At 40.4% G+C, this 15,841-nt stretch overlaps 1 protein-coding gene and 1 long non-coding RNA gene across 10 annotated transcripts in view; one reads left to right on the top strand and one right to left on the bottom strand.

Moving 5' to 3' along the window:
* Positions 1-15,841, bottom strand: part of Sema6d (sema domain, transmembrane domain (TM), and cytoplasmic domain, (semaphorin) 6D) — a 577,847-nt gene that overhangs the window by 435,780 nt on the left and 126,226 nt on the right. The window lies entirely within an intron of this gene.
* On the top strand, positions 9,652-14,331 carry 4930583P06Rik (RIKEN cDNA 4930583P06 gene). The gene is made up of 3 exons (NR_040612.1): positions 9,652-9,977; positions 12,472-12,542; positions 13,996-14,331. It is a non-coding gene; the product is annotated as an RIKEN cDNA 4930583P06 gene (long non-coding RNA).

Raw genomic sequence — 15,841 nt, 5'->3', positions numbered from 1 at the left:
GAATACTCTGAACACTTTCCTCAAAATAGAGTTGGCCATAAGTGTGTGGGTTTCTACTTGATTCTATTCTGCTCAATTTGTCTATGTTGTCTGTTTTTATGCTAACCCCATAGTATACTCATAAATCAGGGAGTAATGATGTCTCATCGTTTTTTGTTGAAGTTAGCTTGGCCACTAAGAATTAATTAGCTAGCTAATTAATTAATTTTATTGGTATTTGTATGGTGCCATAAAAATTCTATGTTTGCATTTTGTAGTTTTGTGAAGAATGTCACTGGCATTTTGAGACAATTGTGCTGAATCTGGAGGAGAAAGTGGCCATTTTGACAGCACTGACGCTTATTATCTGTGAATGCTGGGTGACTTCCCATATTTTATATCCTCTTCAATGTACTTAATTTATGTTTTACAAGTTTTATTATATACATTTTCATCTCTATTGTTAATTTCATTCCTAGAGCTATTTTTTGGTGGCTGGCTGCTGCTATTGTTTTTGTTATCACTGGGAGATCTTTTTTTAATAAACACAATCTGGGCAGAAGTGAGCCATAGCAATGAGAAAATATGCTAAAGAAACCAGAAATTCAGGAAGTGTGTCCAAGGAGCCAGGCTGCTTCAGAAGAGGTTGGGATTTGGTTTGAGGTTGGGCAATCACCATTTTCTTCAAGCAAATGAAAAGTATGAAGCTGTTGCCTTTAGAAGCTCATTGTCTCACTGGGCCTACCTCAAGGAACTTAGCCTCAGAGTCAACTAGTGCTCTAGGAACAAGAACATGACCAAGGAGTGGCAAACATACCGCTGAGATGTGCGGCTGCCTGCTATTTGGTCTCCCTCTGACAAACAGCTGTAGGTAACACTGGCTGGCTGCAGCCACAGATCAACTCTTCAAAGTCATGGTTAAGAAGCTTCAAGAGCTCTTCTTTCTCAACACTGACTACTGTGATTTCTAAGGAGCCCAGAGACAAGTGCAGATTCCTTTGGGATGGTTAATCCATGTAAGAGTCTGGGAGAGAGGCCAGCATTCATGCCTCACTATATGGTGGGGATCCTAAGAGACTAGAGGGTGAAGGCCTAGAAATAAGAACGACTATGTCAGCTATGTAATCTTGGGTTCCAGTGTTTATTCATACCATGTAGCACTGGAGACTTCCCCTCCTATCCCAGACTGGGCTGGCTATCATCAGAGCTGCACCAGGGCAGGGACACGAGTCTCCCCTGATGTTCCCCACTGACTACTCAGCTGGGGTGGACCCTCCCTTCCTCTCCATGCACCCTCCCACACCAACTTCTATAGCTGTTGACTGATGACATTTCTTCTTGGTGATTAAAGCAGTCCCCCCAGCTTTCAATAATTTAGAGGAGGTGACCACAGAAATCAATGTTTCATAATAAAGTAGGAACACATTTATGAAGTCTAATCTACTCTAACAAGCTCATTTTTGTTTTAATGTTTTTAAATCTTGGCAACTCTATTAAATTGGAAGTCTTAGAGGAGAGTGTTGCAAGGATAATTACATGGTGCAGTTTGTTTTCCAATCCCAGCTTCACAGAGAAATTCAGAATGGTGGAACAAGCTGTGGAGCTGCCCAGACTCTAAAGAAAAAAGGAGCCAGAACACTGATATAACAAATAGTGAGGTACACTGTAGGGCACAAAGTGGGAGCAGCAGTGGAGACACAGACCCAGCAGCCAAGCACAGGCAAGGGGGCTGGTCTCCACCAGCACCCTGGGCATCGACCAAATGTCTAACACTGAGCTGGGGCACTGGGAGATAATACAGTGATAGTGTCTCAGGTCAGTCTTAGACCTGACAGGCTGGCAGGAAGGCTAATTTGCCTTAAGTTTCCACATTGGGTCCTCATTTCAATCCTGCCATAGGGTATTTTAGTCACTTTTCTTTACAAATCTACTGTTAGATAATAGACAATAAAAGTTCTTCCAAGTCTAGTTTGAGTTATGTTAGATAGATGGGTGGATACATAGGTACCTAGGCAATAGATAGATAGATAGATAGATAGATAGATAGATATATGATAGATAAATAGAAAGGTAATTGATAGATAAATAGAGATAGATAAATTAATGATACATAGATAATAGATGACAAATAGATGATAGATAGACAGATGACAGCTACCGAGACAAAGATAAATGATACATAGATAATAGATAAATAGGTAGATAGATAGATAGATAGATAGATAGATAGTCAAATGGACTATACTTAGACATAGAAAGAAAGCATTTCAAGTAGCCACTGTGCTGCTACTAACATTCCCAATTAGTATGATTTTCTGTGACTTTATACTTGATTTTAACCATGCATTTTATTCATATATATATTTTTAATTGCTACTTACATAATATTGTTTCCATAAATGCTTTAAAATTTTTTTAAAAACTGCAGGAAGAAGTAAATAGAAATCTTTTGGGTTGTCACATGAAGAGAGTAAAGCTCTCTTACATTCTCCATTCTGTAGACCATGTTTTCACGATGTAAGAGTCTCAAAAGCAGAACACATTGCTCTGATTGATCACCATTGTCACCTCAATCCCATGGACACACCACTGTCTTTTCTAAGAGCAGTGCCGTGGTGCTATTCTTGATTGTCACCTCAACTATATCTGAAATTAGCTAAAACTGAAGCAGATGGGTACAGTGGTAAGAATGTTTTTTAATTAAATCATTTGAAGTGAGAAGGTCCACCATTAATCTAGATGTTTTGGGGAGGGAAGATACACATCTTTAATCTGGGCCACAGCTTCTGCTGGAAGCCTATTTAAGGATATAGAGGAAAGAAGCTTTTGCTCTTTGCCTGCTTACTCTCACTCTGGCTGGCAAGTTCACTCCTTCAATGGCATTAGATCCTACTTCTTTGAAATTCCAGTGTATACTGAGACATCAACCTTATAGGTTGAACAACTACTAGATTCTTGGACTTGCTCTTGGTAGACTGTCGTTGTTGGACTAGCTGGACCACAGTCTACAAGTCACTCTACTAAATCACCTATCTACCTATCTATCTATCTATCTATCTATCTATCTATCTATCTATCTATCTATCTATGATTATATATATTCATCCATTCAATATTCCCTATGAATATATATACATTTTCCTATATTAAAATACATGGATACATATACATATATATGTATTTAGAATGAATGTGCATATGTATGAATATATTAATGTATATATGAATGTATATATGTATGAATAAAATATATATTCATTCTATTGGTTCTGTTCCTTTAGAGAACTTTTACTAATGCAGGTGGTTTCCAACTTGTGCCATCCAATTGAGTGTCCACTGATCACTCATGGAATCAGAGCACATTAACTATAACGAAAGTGACCAAGAAGTATTTTTTTTAACTTTAGTTAAAATTCTTACTGGCTAATAACTAGATTATTAGACACCTCATGTCTGAAAGGACCTGTCCCCAAAGTTTCTCAGAGCAGCCTCTACATATCTGCTAAACATTCAGAAACGCAAAAGGTAATGGAAGAATGCCAGCAGTATGATATGAAGACACAAATGTTAGAATTGATCTGTTATAATAGTGCCAGTAGCATCCGGACATCATTAGTGGACTGAAGGATTCATTAAGTGTTAGTCTCTTTGCTGAGAAGCAGTATGTGTTTGTCTGGTATGTCTATGTCACATTATTTCACAGGCAGGATGAACACTCTGGAAAATTTATGTCCTTGTTTAGCTGGCTAGGAAAAGAGGAAAAATAAACTCTCACCATGAAGGACCACATCAGAAACAGGGCTCTTTGGAATCGCCATGACCAGACACACAACAGGCTACCAGTGGCAATGCAAAGCAGCATCGCTCTGGTGCTTTTTTTTTTTTTTTTTTCATTTTTTATTAGGTATTTAGCTCATTTACATTTCCAATGCTATACCAAAAGTCCCCCATACCCACCCACCCCCACTCCCCTACCCACCCACTCCCCATTTTTGGCCCTAGCATTCCCCTGTACTGAGGCATATAAAGTTTGCAAGTCCAATGGGCCTCTCTTTCCAGTGATGGCCGACTAGGCCATCTTTTGATACATATGCAGCTAGAGACAAGAGCTCCGGGGTACTGGTTAGTTCATAATGTTGTTCCACCTATAGGGTTGCAGTTCCCTTTAGTTCCTTGGGTGTTTTCTCTAGCTCCTCCATTGGGGGCCCTGTGATCCATTCAATAGCTGACTGTGAGCATCCACTTCTGTGTTTGCTAGGGCTCTAGTGCTTTTTATTAAAGTCCATTTCAGTCTTCCTCCTAGCACTATGTAGCCCCTCCAAATCATGCTGCTTCATAGACTATTGGGCAACTTTGTCATAAGACTAACAACCCTGATGGAGTCTCTGTGAGAAGAGAGAACAGAACCCAGCTGAAATGTCAATACCATTTCTCTCTTTCTCTTTCTAGAAAATATCAATAATATTAATAGATACTAGTCCCTGGTGAGATTATTCCGGTTGATATGAAGTCAATATTTTTATGTATCTGTCAGTGACTTAAATATAATAAATGACTCCTGGGAGCAGAGGAAATGGGCTTTTCTTGACTGACTGTCCAAGCTTTCAAGCCCTAGATGGCCACCACGTGCCTCCCATGTATCAGGTGCTCCTCTAAGAGTTTTCTGTGTACAAAGCTACTTAACTTTCAAGTTATAAACATCACAGGTTAAGAAACTGACAGAGGAGCTGGGTAACTCAATGAATCCCCACCAGATGCTGCTGGCATGTGTGTGTAATTCAAGACACGCCCATTCCAGAAAGGGAAGACCTACATCTAGACCTACCAACATAAAGTGGTGGCATGGTAGATGCTGGAGACGAGCCCACACAGACCCTGCACAGTCAAATCCCAGGAGAGATGCTTTCTCCTCCCCCTGTACTTAGACTCACTGTTGCTGCTCAGCTCATTACTGGGGGACCCCAAACGTTATAAACCTCATCCCCAGATAAAAATATCTGGGACTTATGCTTAGTAAATGAAAATATCTGTATGTTCTAACCCTGTGGCTGTAACGCCTAAATCAGAGATTTGCTCCACTGAGTGAAAGAGAGCGCTTCCTTCTGAGAGTGATGAGATCCAGGCTCCCTGTGTGGATGCCAAAAGAGCTCCAGAAGCCCACTGCAGTCCATGATGCAAACTGGAGGCAGGCAGTTTCTCTGTCCAGGAGCCAGAAAAGCACAAACAGAACACATAGAGATGACCTTCTCCCCAAGCAGTTTTGAAGAGCAAAGGGTGAGGATTCTGATTGTCTGTTACCCATGCCACTCCTTACCATATCTCTTACAGTTCCTGAGAAACTCCCATGCGTAGAACCGAGCATCACTAGAAAGGAGCAGTTATCTCAGACAGAAGCTTAGTTTATGCCTGTTGGTTATGTTATGCTTTCTCAAAATATTCTCTGTAAATAAACTTGGGAAGCAGCTGCCAAAATAACTGAAGAAGGCAACTTGCAAACACAAAAGATCAAGCAATAACTTGTGTCTGTGGAGATGTCCATGGCTGATCTTCTATGAGGCATAGAGCTCATTTGACCATGGGACAGTGGCCACTTAATCATCTTGGCCCCAACGTTTTATGCAATCTCAGTGCTATCGTCCATTCATAGGTAGTAGCCGCACACTCTCTGAGTGGATGATAGGAGTGTTAAAGAATAGCATTCACAGGAGCTAAAGAGATCTGCAACCCTACAGGTGCAACAACATTATGAACTAACCAGTACCCCGGAGCTCTGGATTCTAGCTGCATATGTATCAAAAGATGGTCTAGTCGGCCATCACTGGAAAGAGAGACCCATTGGACACGCAAACTTTATATGCCCCAGTACAGGGGAATGCCAGGGCCAAAAAGTGGGAATGGGTGGATAGGGGAGTGGGGGAAAGGGCATGGGGTACTTTTGGGCTAGCATTGGAAATGTAATTGAGGAAAATACGTAATAAAAAAATTAAAAAAAAAAAAAAAGAATAGCATTCACTACCTCAGGGAAAGCTCAGAGCCCTAACCTGGAACTGACTCCGTGGTCCTGGTAAAAATGCTCTCTGGACTTTCTGGTCAGTGGAAATATGTAAATTTTCCTAACCCTGTTTTGAATATATCCAATGGTTTGTAATGTGCTAATAACCTTTGATACACAATGCCTTTCTTTTAAGTCGGTGAACTGGTCTGCCCACTGAAACCCCCTTGCCTGCTGGAGGGTGAGCTCATAGCATCCCTCTGGGGAGGAATATTCAGTTGTTGCTACTTCTGTAGAAAACACTAGGTAGTCATGTTCATATTCAAGTCAAGCATGTCTCAGTCTTCTCTAGAAACAGTGTCCCCTGGACAGATCTCCTGGGAAGTGCTTTGGTTTATTTTGGATTATTTTACCAAAATATGCACAATCCCATTTTAGGCAATGACTCCTTATTAATGACTGTTCATAAACTGACTGAAAGGTAATATGTTCACTTGTGATCGTTAATACTTTTACTTCCCTTAATAACATAAACAATTAAAATTCTGATCTTATCCTCATTAATGCATGGCAATGAATTGTCTTGGCGTGATTTAAAAATGAGCGTTGGACTGAGAGTGTTTGCGCTAACACACCCTGAGAGCATTTAGAGCATTGGATAAGAGGGTCGATGCATGGTGAGTGGGTTGAGTATGGATGTGGGAGATGAGGCAGGACAGCAAAGTGAGAGTGAGTTCAAAAGGGAAAAAAAAGGAGAGAAAAGCAAAGAGAGCAACAGAGAAAATGGCAAATAATACTTCCCCATCAGAGGTGCAAGCAACGGATGGAGCATGCACACTGACAGCTTCTTCCACACGAAGGACCTCGAAAGGATGCTGAGCAGAGGCACCACTGAGCTCCTGAATTTCCTCCCAGATCTGGCTGCTTCCTCCTCTGGAAGTCTACTTTTTAACAAATTGCCTCTGTTTCTGCTACTATTTGTGAGTCTGTCTGATGTTTTGTTTCAACATAAGGACCTGAAAATTCTAGTGAACACTCACCGGACTCTAATCTAATGGTGACAGATAAACTGGAGAGAAAAAAGTCCTAAAAAAATGGACACCTAAGCAACACAGCTGTTATTGAGTTTATTATTATCATTATCATTATTATTATTGTTGTTGTTATATGATATACATATATTATCTCAGCCTACCTGCCCTTGAATGTAAGACTCAGCCTTCTGGCTACTGAGTTTATAGGTCTGTGCTACCATAGCAGGGTTCTACCTGAATTTCAATAGGCAATTCTGGCTTGGAGTGAAATAAAAAGTTCAGTCCTTATAGCCTATGTTACACATTTTTTCAATCAAAACAACAACAACAATAACAACAAACAAACATTCCCTCTCTCGCTCTCTATCTATATAGCTGAGTTCTGTTTACCTCTTCCTCTGCTTCCTCTTTCACCTTCCCACAGCATAGAGCCTGGTGAATAGGTCCTTCAGACTCAGGCTCAGAGCCCTTCTCATTTTACAGCATGCCTGGCTGCCCCTCTGTGCGCCTGGAATTCCATGAGGCTCTGATCACACTTTCAGATGGCCATAGTATAATTCACATGGTCTTCAACACTGGTCAGTGCCATTTCTATTTATTGTGAATTGAGGTGGAGGCTGAGTAGGTGCTTACTGACTTTTGAAGTACCCTCTAATTTTCAGATGATCCTATTCTTATCTTCCCCTTCTTTCCACTATCTTGTTATATGCTCACCTTTCCTAGATGTGCAGCTTTATAAGGATAGTGGAAGAGCAGAAAAGAAAAAAATATAGTAAGACAGAAAGACTAGAGTGTGGACAGGATTGAGTGTGAGGAGATGGGAAATTTGGTCCCAGGCTGCTTGGAGAGCCGACATTTTATGTTGCTTAGCTTGCCATGTAGCTGGTGTCAAAGGCAATACTCAGAAACACTTTAAACAGACTTGGAAGAGCAATTTTAAACCGCCAAATGCCTCTGAAACTGTTTTTGTAATTACAGCCTCTGCATGGAGAAAACATGGCCTTCTTCTAATTGACTTGCCCTCCTAGTGTGAAGGTCTGATCACTCCAATCTGCGATGTAAATCACACAAAAGTATCCTAGACAGTCGGAGAAGTCAGGTTCTGATGACAGTCGAGTGCACCGGGTTCTTTATATCTTCCTCAGAGGTGGCTTAAAAGCTGTTGGTGCAGGTGCATCATTGTGAGAGGAACAGCCAATAGAGATGCGGCTCTTAGGACAGAGAGGGAGTATGGTGGTGGAGCAGAAGGCAGTCTCTCCAAAACCTGTGATAGCAAACACCTTTCTAAAGCTGCTGAGCACACATTCGCAGTCTTTATTCTGCCAGTTAGCGCATCTGATTTATGCTTCCCACCTTTTCTCCCAGGTTCCTGAAAAGCTTTCTTGGGTAACACCATTTGCAAATAAAGTGAAAGTTGTTCTTCATCTGTATATACCAAGGGGAAATAGTAGCCATCCTCGGAGATATGAGAGGAGGAAGGGATGGCATCGACTTCTGCTTTATCTTCTTACCTTTTACTTCAGAACCAGATTTTTGTTCTGTTTCATCGGTAGGCAGGCATCTTCTGGGGGAATTGGTTGTTTTATTTGTTTGGCTCCCTCCTTCTTTCTAGTCCCTGCCCTCTGTCCCCCCAGCTCTCCCTCTCCCTTCTTGTACCTTGACCCCTGAAGAGAATGAAGTCCAAGAGCATAAAACTTGGGTACACAAAATGAAGCTTGGTGGACCAGATTTAAATACCAAAGTTTTGCCAACTTGAACTGCACATGAAAATAGCCTGTTCTGTCTCTCCAATCTCCTCTGCAAACAATCAGCAAAGTATTTCATAAATCCACTGGTACAGTTCCCAAGCCCTTGGGATGGTTTGTCCCTTAAGGATGGACACTCACATTTAGGGAGTTTAACTCTATTAAGCAAGCTTAGTGTGTCACATTCTTTTATTCTTGTACTTATGCTGGAACAACCAAGACATACTACTGGCCTTTTGCAAGTCTCCTTTATGCAGAATGGCAAGCAGCCACTTTTAAGCAGAAGCAGTGTGTGCTGTGTCAGTGGAGCAGGCTTCTGCTAGTGTGTGTTCCCCACACATGAAGGGGAAATGTGCTGATGGGAACACTCAAGAGAAGGGTGACTTCTGCTTCAATGTCAAATTCCATACAACCTTTCTTCTCTAGAATAACAGACAAGTCCTTTAATCTTCTATTTAAACCTCAAGATAATCAGAGAGAGACTAAATATGTGGAGATGTACTCCATACATGGAAATCATTAGTCAGGAGTTGTAAACTTTAACATTTAAAAAACAAAAACAAAACAACCTAAACCAAGTAATGGCACTAAATTTTGTCCATTTTTTTTTCACAATTACACAGAGAACCAAAGAAATGGAAAATGCTTATTCAGGGGGAAAAAAGAGTGAAGAGGAGAGATAAACTACAAGAAAGTAGAAAAAAAGGAAGAGGAGCAGCAGCAGCCACAGCAGGAGGAGGAGGAAGAGGAGGCAAAGGAAGAAGAGGAGGAGGAAGAGTAGGAGGAGAAACTACTTTGATGTATGTGCACAGAGAAATCAAGTTGCCTTAGATTAGCTGTGACATCACAATGGAAAGAAGAAACAGGGATGATACACAGAGCCCCAAAGAGAAGAATCAGAACCAGCAGGTTCCTGTATCTTGGGAATATTAAGAATATTAGAGAGCAACTTGCAGCAGTCAGAATTTCACATTAAGGGAACCAGCCATTCCTGTGGAGGGCAGGATGGAGTGACAACCTGTATGCTCATTCAACATGCACTGAATGAGAGCCAAGGAACGCTTTATCGAAGCTTCTTCTTCCTTATACAGACCTAGACATAATCAGAGGAACAGCTTGCTTAGAAATCTGGAGTCCTGTTTTGCAATATAGTAACTATATGGCATTAAGAAAATCAGTTAGCCTGTTTGAACTTCAGTTTTCTAATTTTCAAACAGAGAGATGTGGGTAAGTTTATCTCCAGTTGTCTCTCTCATTCTCACGCTGTATTATTTCTTTATGCTTTTTTCTATTAGTTGTTCATGAAGAGATGAGATAGTAAGGTGTCCCATATAGACAAGTTAGACATACTATTTTGATATACATTTTTCAAAATTTTAATTCCTTGATAAAATGCCATAGAACAGCAACACGCTTTGTCGTGGAAATACCAGTTCTAAACACATGTGAGGGATGGTTGTTGTTGACTTGTTTTCTGAATGTGACACAGCTAAATCTGTGCAGGAAGATGTGAGAAACATGAGGGGAGAAATGGTGCTTTAGAGACAACTAGGACCAAAGTCAACTGGTTCTACTGATGACATATTCTGTTATTCGAAGGAAAATAGAGACCTACAAAAATGATTCAGGGTATTCCAGGCTTTGGCAAGATTTAAGTCAAGGAGTCAGTGAAGCATGGTAGTATATTTTCCCCCAATCCTAAGAAAGCACAACATTGAATACTGCCAAGTTACCCTGCCACCACAGTAAAACTCTCAATTATTGTTCTACATACACCCTTTCCCAAACTTGCAACAAGTTCCTGTCATTTTTGCAGTGCTCACCAGCATTCCTAACTCACCTGTATCTGATCATTTAGAAAAGATTTTACTAGATGCCATTTTAGCAAAAGTAGAAAGATTGATAAGCTGGTATGGTTAAATTTACATAAAGCGAATGTGGTCCAGTAATTTATGGGGGAAAAGAGAAATGTGGTCACTGAAGTTGTGAGCATGCTGCCTGATTCCTGAAAGCCACTGTGCCATTCAATGGGAAGGCAAACTTGTTTAGATCATCTTCAATCTTTTTTTTTCCATTTTTTATTAGGAATTTAGCTCATTTACATTTCCAATGCTATACCAAAAGTCCCCCATACCCACCCACCCCCACTCCCCTACCCACCCACTCCCCCTTTTTGGCCCTGGCGTTCCCCTGTACTGGGGCATATAAAGTTTGCAAGTCCAATGGGCCTCTCTTTGCAGTGATGGCCTATTAGGCCATCTTTTGATACATATGCAGCTAGAGACAAGAGCTCCGGGGTACTGCTTAGTTCATATTGTTGTTCCACCTATAGGGTTGCAGTTCCCTTTAGTTCCTTGGGTGCTTTCTCTAGTTCCTCCATTGGGGGCCCTGTGGTCCATTCAATAGCTGACTGTGAGCATCCACTTCTGTGTTTGCTAGGCCCTGGCATAGTCTCACGAGAGACAGCTATATCTGGGTCCTTTCAGCAAAATCTTGCTAGTGAGAGGCTCTGCCAGTGCCTGACAAATACTGAGGTGGATACTCTCATCCAACCATTGGACTGAGCACAGAGTCCCCAATGTCAGATGCTAGAGAAAGGACCCAAGAAGCTGAAGGGGTTTACAGTCCCATAGGAGGAACAACAGTATGAACCAACCAGTACCCCCAGAGCTCTCAGAGACTAAACCACCAACAAAAAAGTACACATGAAGAGACCCATGGCTCCAGCGGCATGTGTAGCATAGGATAGCCTTGTCGGTCATCAATGAGATGAGAGGACCTTGGTCCTGTGAAGGCTCAATGCCCTAGTGTAAGGGAATGCTAGAACCAGGAAGCAGGAGTAGGTAGGTTGGTGAGCAGGGAGAGGGAGGAGGGGATAGGAGGGATTTTCTGAGGGGAAACTAGGAAAGGGGATAACATTTGAATTGTAAATGAAGAAAATATCTAATAGTAATTAAAAAAAAACCTGTAAGCCTTATAATCTTACCCAGTGTTTACACAAAACAAATGATATGCACAGCTTTACTGAATTTATGGAATGGGCAATTCAATGACTGTCTATTCTTAGCCATATTCAGAGTTTTCCCTAGGATATGCACTAAACTCAAGGATAAGTTATGGTCTTGGCCTTAACTACTTTACCCTAAAGCTGGGAAGATCCGATGTGTAGCAAAATTAAAAATAAATGGATAAGTTTTTAAGTATTGGCATTTGAAGCACAGAGCTCAGTTCTGTCAGACCACATCAGGGGAATATCATAGAGAAGGTAATTTGTAACTCTGGTACGGCACAACATTCCCAATGAGAACAGGTCTATGAAGGTTTGAAGGTAGAATGACCTGATATGTACCTCCTTAATGCTGGGAGAAGTGGAAAGAAAATTCAGGCTCCACTATTAATGTTGGGAAAAGGAATTCAATGTTCATTTTGTTGGCTCTAGGAAACACTTGAACTCTCTAATTAGAGTTAGGAGACTCTTAAATGAGGCATAGGTCTATAGAAATCTAAGGCACCCATTACAAGATAGGACATAACTCTTAAGAAATGTCAGAGTAATTCACCAGTATAAAACTTGGTGTCTTTTGTGGGGCCCTTGGGGTAGCTTATAAAGGTTAATCATGAAGATCTCATTATGAGTAGAGCTTGAATGGAAACAGTACTGGTATGCTTTAAATATGAAGTATCTCCCCAAAAGCTCATGTGTTGAAACTTTGTTCCCCAGTTACTGCATCCAATCACTGAGATGACTGAATTATGAAGGGGCAAATCTTATCAGTCAGTTAATCCACCAAGGTAATCATACTTATTGAACTATTACTAGATGGAACCCTTTTCAGCAGTATAAGTTATCAAGGGTGCATAATGGAAAGTCATAGTTTGGCTGTGTCTATCTATTTTCTTCCCTCATGTTCTCCTGGCCCCCTCCAGGAGAAGTCCCTCTGACACATACTTCTTACTGTGCTCTTGGCCACACAACAGACTCAAGAACGTGGAGTCATCCATGCATGGTCTTGGACTTGTGAAGTAGCATTCACTATAAACCTTCTATACTTTAAGTTGCTTTACATAAGTAATTTGTTTCAGCAAGAACAGTTTTCGTGCATGGACATGCATCCACACACCCACACAAACATATACACACACACCAGTCATACAAACAGCACATGAAGATTGTAACAGTACTTATCATGACATCTGTATTGAACTAAGTAAAATTTATACAGTAGATTAATAATTAATAATTAAAACATAACCAATGATCAGTATGGAATTCTATCAGGCTGGTTGTATTTATTTGATGCTAATTACATGTGTGTTTAAAATAGGCCCAATGAACTGTCTTGAGTGACTGAGTTTTGTACAGTCTTTGAGATACTGAGAATTTACTGAGTGATCAGGAGGCTATGAAGGGAAAAATATTCAAACAGTGTTGAGAGAACATAATCAAAAACTAATTGACTAATCAATTAGATTTTTTCCCATCATTTATATCCCGTGTTGGAATAACTTTTAATTCTTTTCAGCATCCATGGTACATGTAGGGATGGAGCTAGGGTGAGTGAGATAAACTATCCAGGACAGAAGACCTCTCCACTTCATAGTGAGCTTCTTACAGGTCTACCTACTTCCTATATGAACCACAGTGTGTTCTTCTGAAAGGCCAGATGCTTCTCAGCTCCACCTCAAGCCATGAAGGGGAGACAGTTCAGTGTGTACCCAAAGCTGTCCCTTTCGTGGTTTCTAAGGCAGAATTGTAAAGATAAGGCAGCTTGTTAAAGATTAAAAAAAAGTTATTAGTCTCCTGATAAGACATCTTATCTTCAGCGCCTTCTCTTCAGTAGTAACTCTCCTCAATCCAAAGATTAGCATGTTGATGGAAATCAGCCAGTTATAAATCTCTCTGCCACTTTATAGATGTAAACAAAGGGAATATAAATGAAAAGAAAGTGCAGATATTTTCTTTGTGTAAATTATTAAAATACTGTTAGCACAGGCCACTGCATCATCCATACTATTTTTAAGTCACAGACAATCCATTTCATTAAGACATGAACTTCCTGATGCTAGTTTCGTATATACTACATAAAAACCATGGAAGCTCAAAGGTTTTGCCTCTTTCAGTCAGAAGATGGTCAATACTTATTTTCAGGTGCACGGGATAAGATATTCTAAGATGTTTTAATTTTATTCTTTAAGTATATCACTTCTTTTGGTCAATGATGCTTGCTTTTTCCATTTTACCTAGATACCTCCTTTCCTGACTTCAGTCAGGGATATAAATGGGGTATCTTTATCAAAACCCTACCCTCAAATCTCAGGGATCTACGAGAATAAGAGCTAGAAATATTCTAAGACCCAGAAGAGATAGATAACATCAGACAAACCACATCTACCGGACAACAAGAACTGATCGATCCATCTATGAACTCCTAGAGACTGTGGAAGCACTCACAAGACCTGAACAAGTCCAACCAGACAAAAGCCCAGCACTGAGAAGGTGGAGTAGACACAAAGTTCCAGCTCTAATCAAGAAGCAGTCTGTAACTGATAACTGCTAGAAAAAGTAAAATTAGTTTTCTCCAGTGGAATGTCACTGAGTGTATCAATCACACTCCAGGGAAGGCATCACGCCAAGGAGCAGTTGGCCAACATAAAGTAGACTCCATGTTTTTCTATGTCCAAACTTTTTTTATAATTATATCTTGTTTTCTTTCTTTCTTTCTTTCTTTCTTTCTTTCTTTCTTTCTTTCTTTCTTTCTTTCTTTCTTTCTTCCTTCCTTCCTTCCTTCCTTCCTTCCTTCCTTCCTTCCTTCCTTTTCTTAAGTTTGTCTGTTTTAATGTTTGTTGCCATTTTTCATGGTAGTTTGGAGGCTAAGGGTGAGGGGGCCAGATCTTGGAGTAGTTGAGGGAAGGAAAGAAGATGATCAAAATATATTATATGAAAATAATTAAATGAACAATTTTAAAGAAGAATGTGAAAAAAGAATCTAATTGTTTCAGATTTTTAAAATGCAAGATTAGAACACCCTTACTTATGAGAGGTGTTGGGCTAGAATACCACAAAGAAACAAGCATAAAATTTAGCTTCAAGAAGTATCAAGGACAGTAATTGGGTCATTGGTAATTCCACAAAAATGTATGAAGTGGTACGTAACACAGGAAGGCAGTTGTGGCCCTGAGGGTCTCTCTGTTTTACTGGCTAAGGAAAGGTCTAAAACTGGCAGCCTAGCCTTGGATGAGTATCATGCCCTCTAAAAGGATATATTCATAGGTGAGTTAGAAAGAAACATGTCACCTGACTTAGGGGTTGTTTAGAAGATTAAATGAGATTTTATAGAACAGCGACATAACTATGTCAGTGAAGAAAAGAATCAAAATCAAAAGGCGTCAAAAACAAGTTCTGCTCTGCAGTGCTCCCCATGATCAAATGGTCTTTAGAGCACAGCGGATATAATTCCTAGACATGGTGACACCTGTCAATAGAAGAAATGGCAAAATATTCATGCCATACTGAGGGAGCAGGAAGTTCAGCGAAGAAATTGCATATTCAGATCGTACCTTTAATGAAAAATAAGATATAAACTCCTGGAAGTGGGTATGTAAGAGAGAATGCTTCCATCTGAAGGAAGGGGTGCACATGAAGAGACAGGAGCATATGCCATCAAATCTCATGGGCATATGAGGTTGCTAAGTCTGTTTGTTGATCTGGGCATGTGAAGAGGACATAAACCACTAGTAACACACAGCAGACAAAAATGTCCAGCCCTAGAGCTGCTGCAAATGTGGGGTCCTGGAGGAGTGGGGTTGAGGAGATGGAGCAAGCCCATGTTATCCACTTAGCCCTACCCTACTGTCCCTGCAATTCAGGCAAACAGAGTAGATTTTACAGGAGAGGACTTTGAAAATTAAGAGTCTACTAATTTCCAGATATTATCTTTGGCCCTTGACCCGTAAGTCTGTATGATTTAGCTTTTTAACTGGAGAAATGATTTAGGTTTGAGAGACATATTTCATACATACGTGCCTGTGACTCGGGCATATGACTGAGTTATAATGACTGCATACACACGTGCAATCATATGAGTACACAG

Source organism: Mus musculus, chromosome 2 (assembly GCF_000001635.26).
Source record: "Mus musculus strain C57BL/6J chromosome 2, GRCm38.p6 C57BL/6J".
Lineage (NCBI taxonomy): Eukaryota > Metazoa > Chordata > Mammalia > Rodentia > Muridae > Mus > Mus musculus.
The sequence above is the reverse complement of the archived record's forward strand: the minus strand, read 5'-3'. Positions and strand labels throughout refer to the sequence as shown.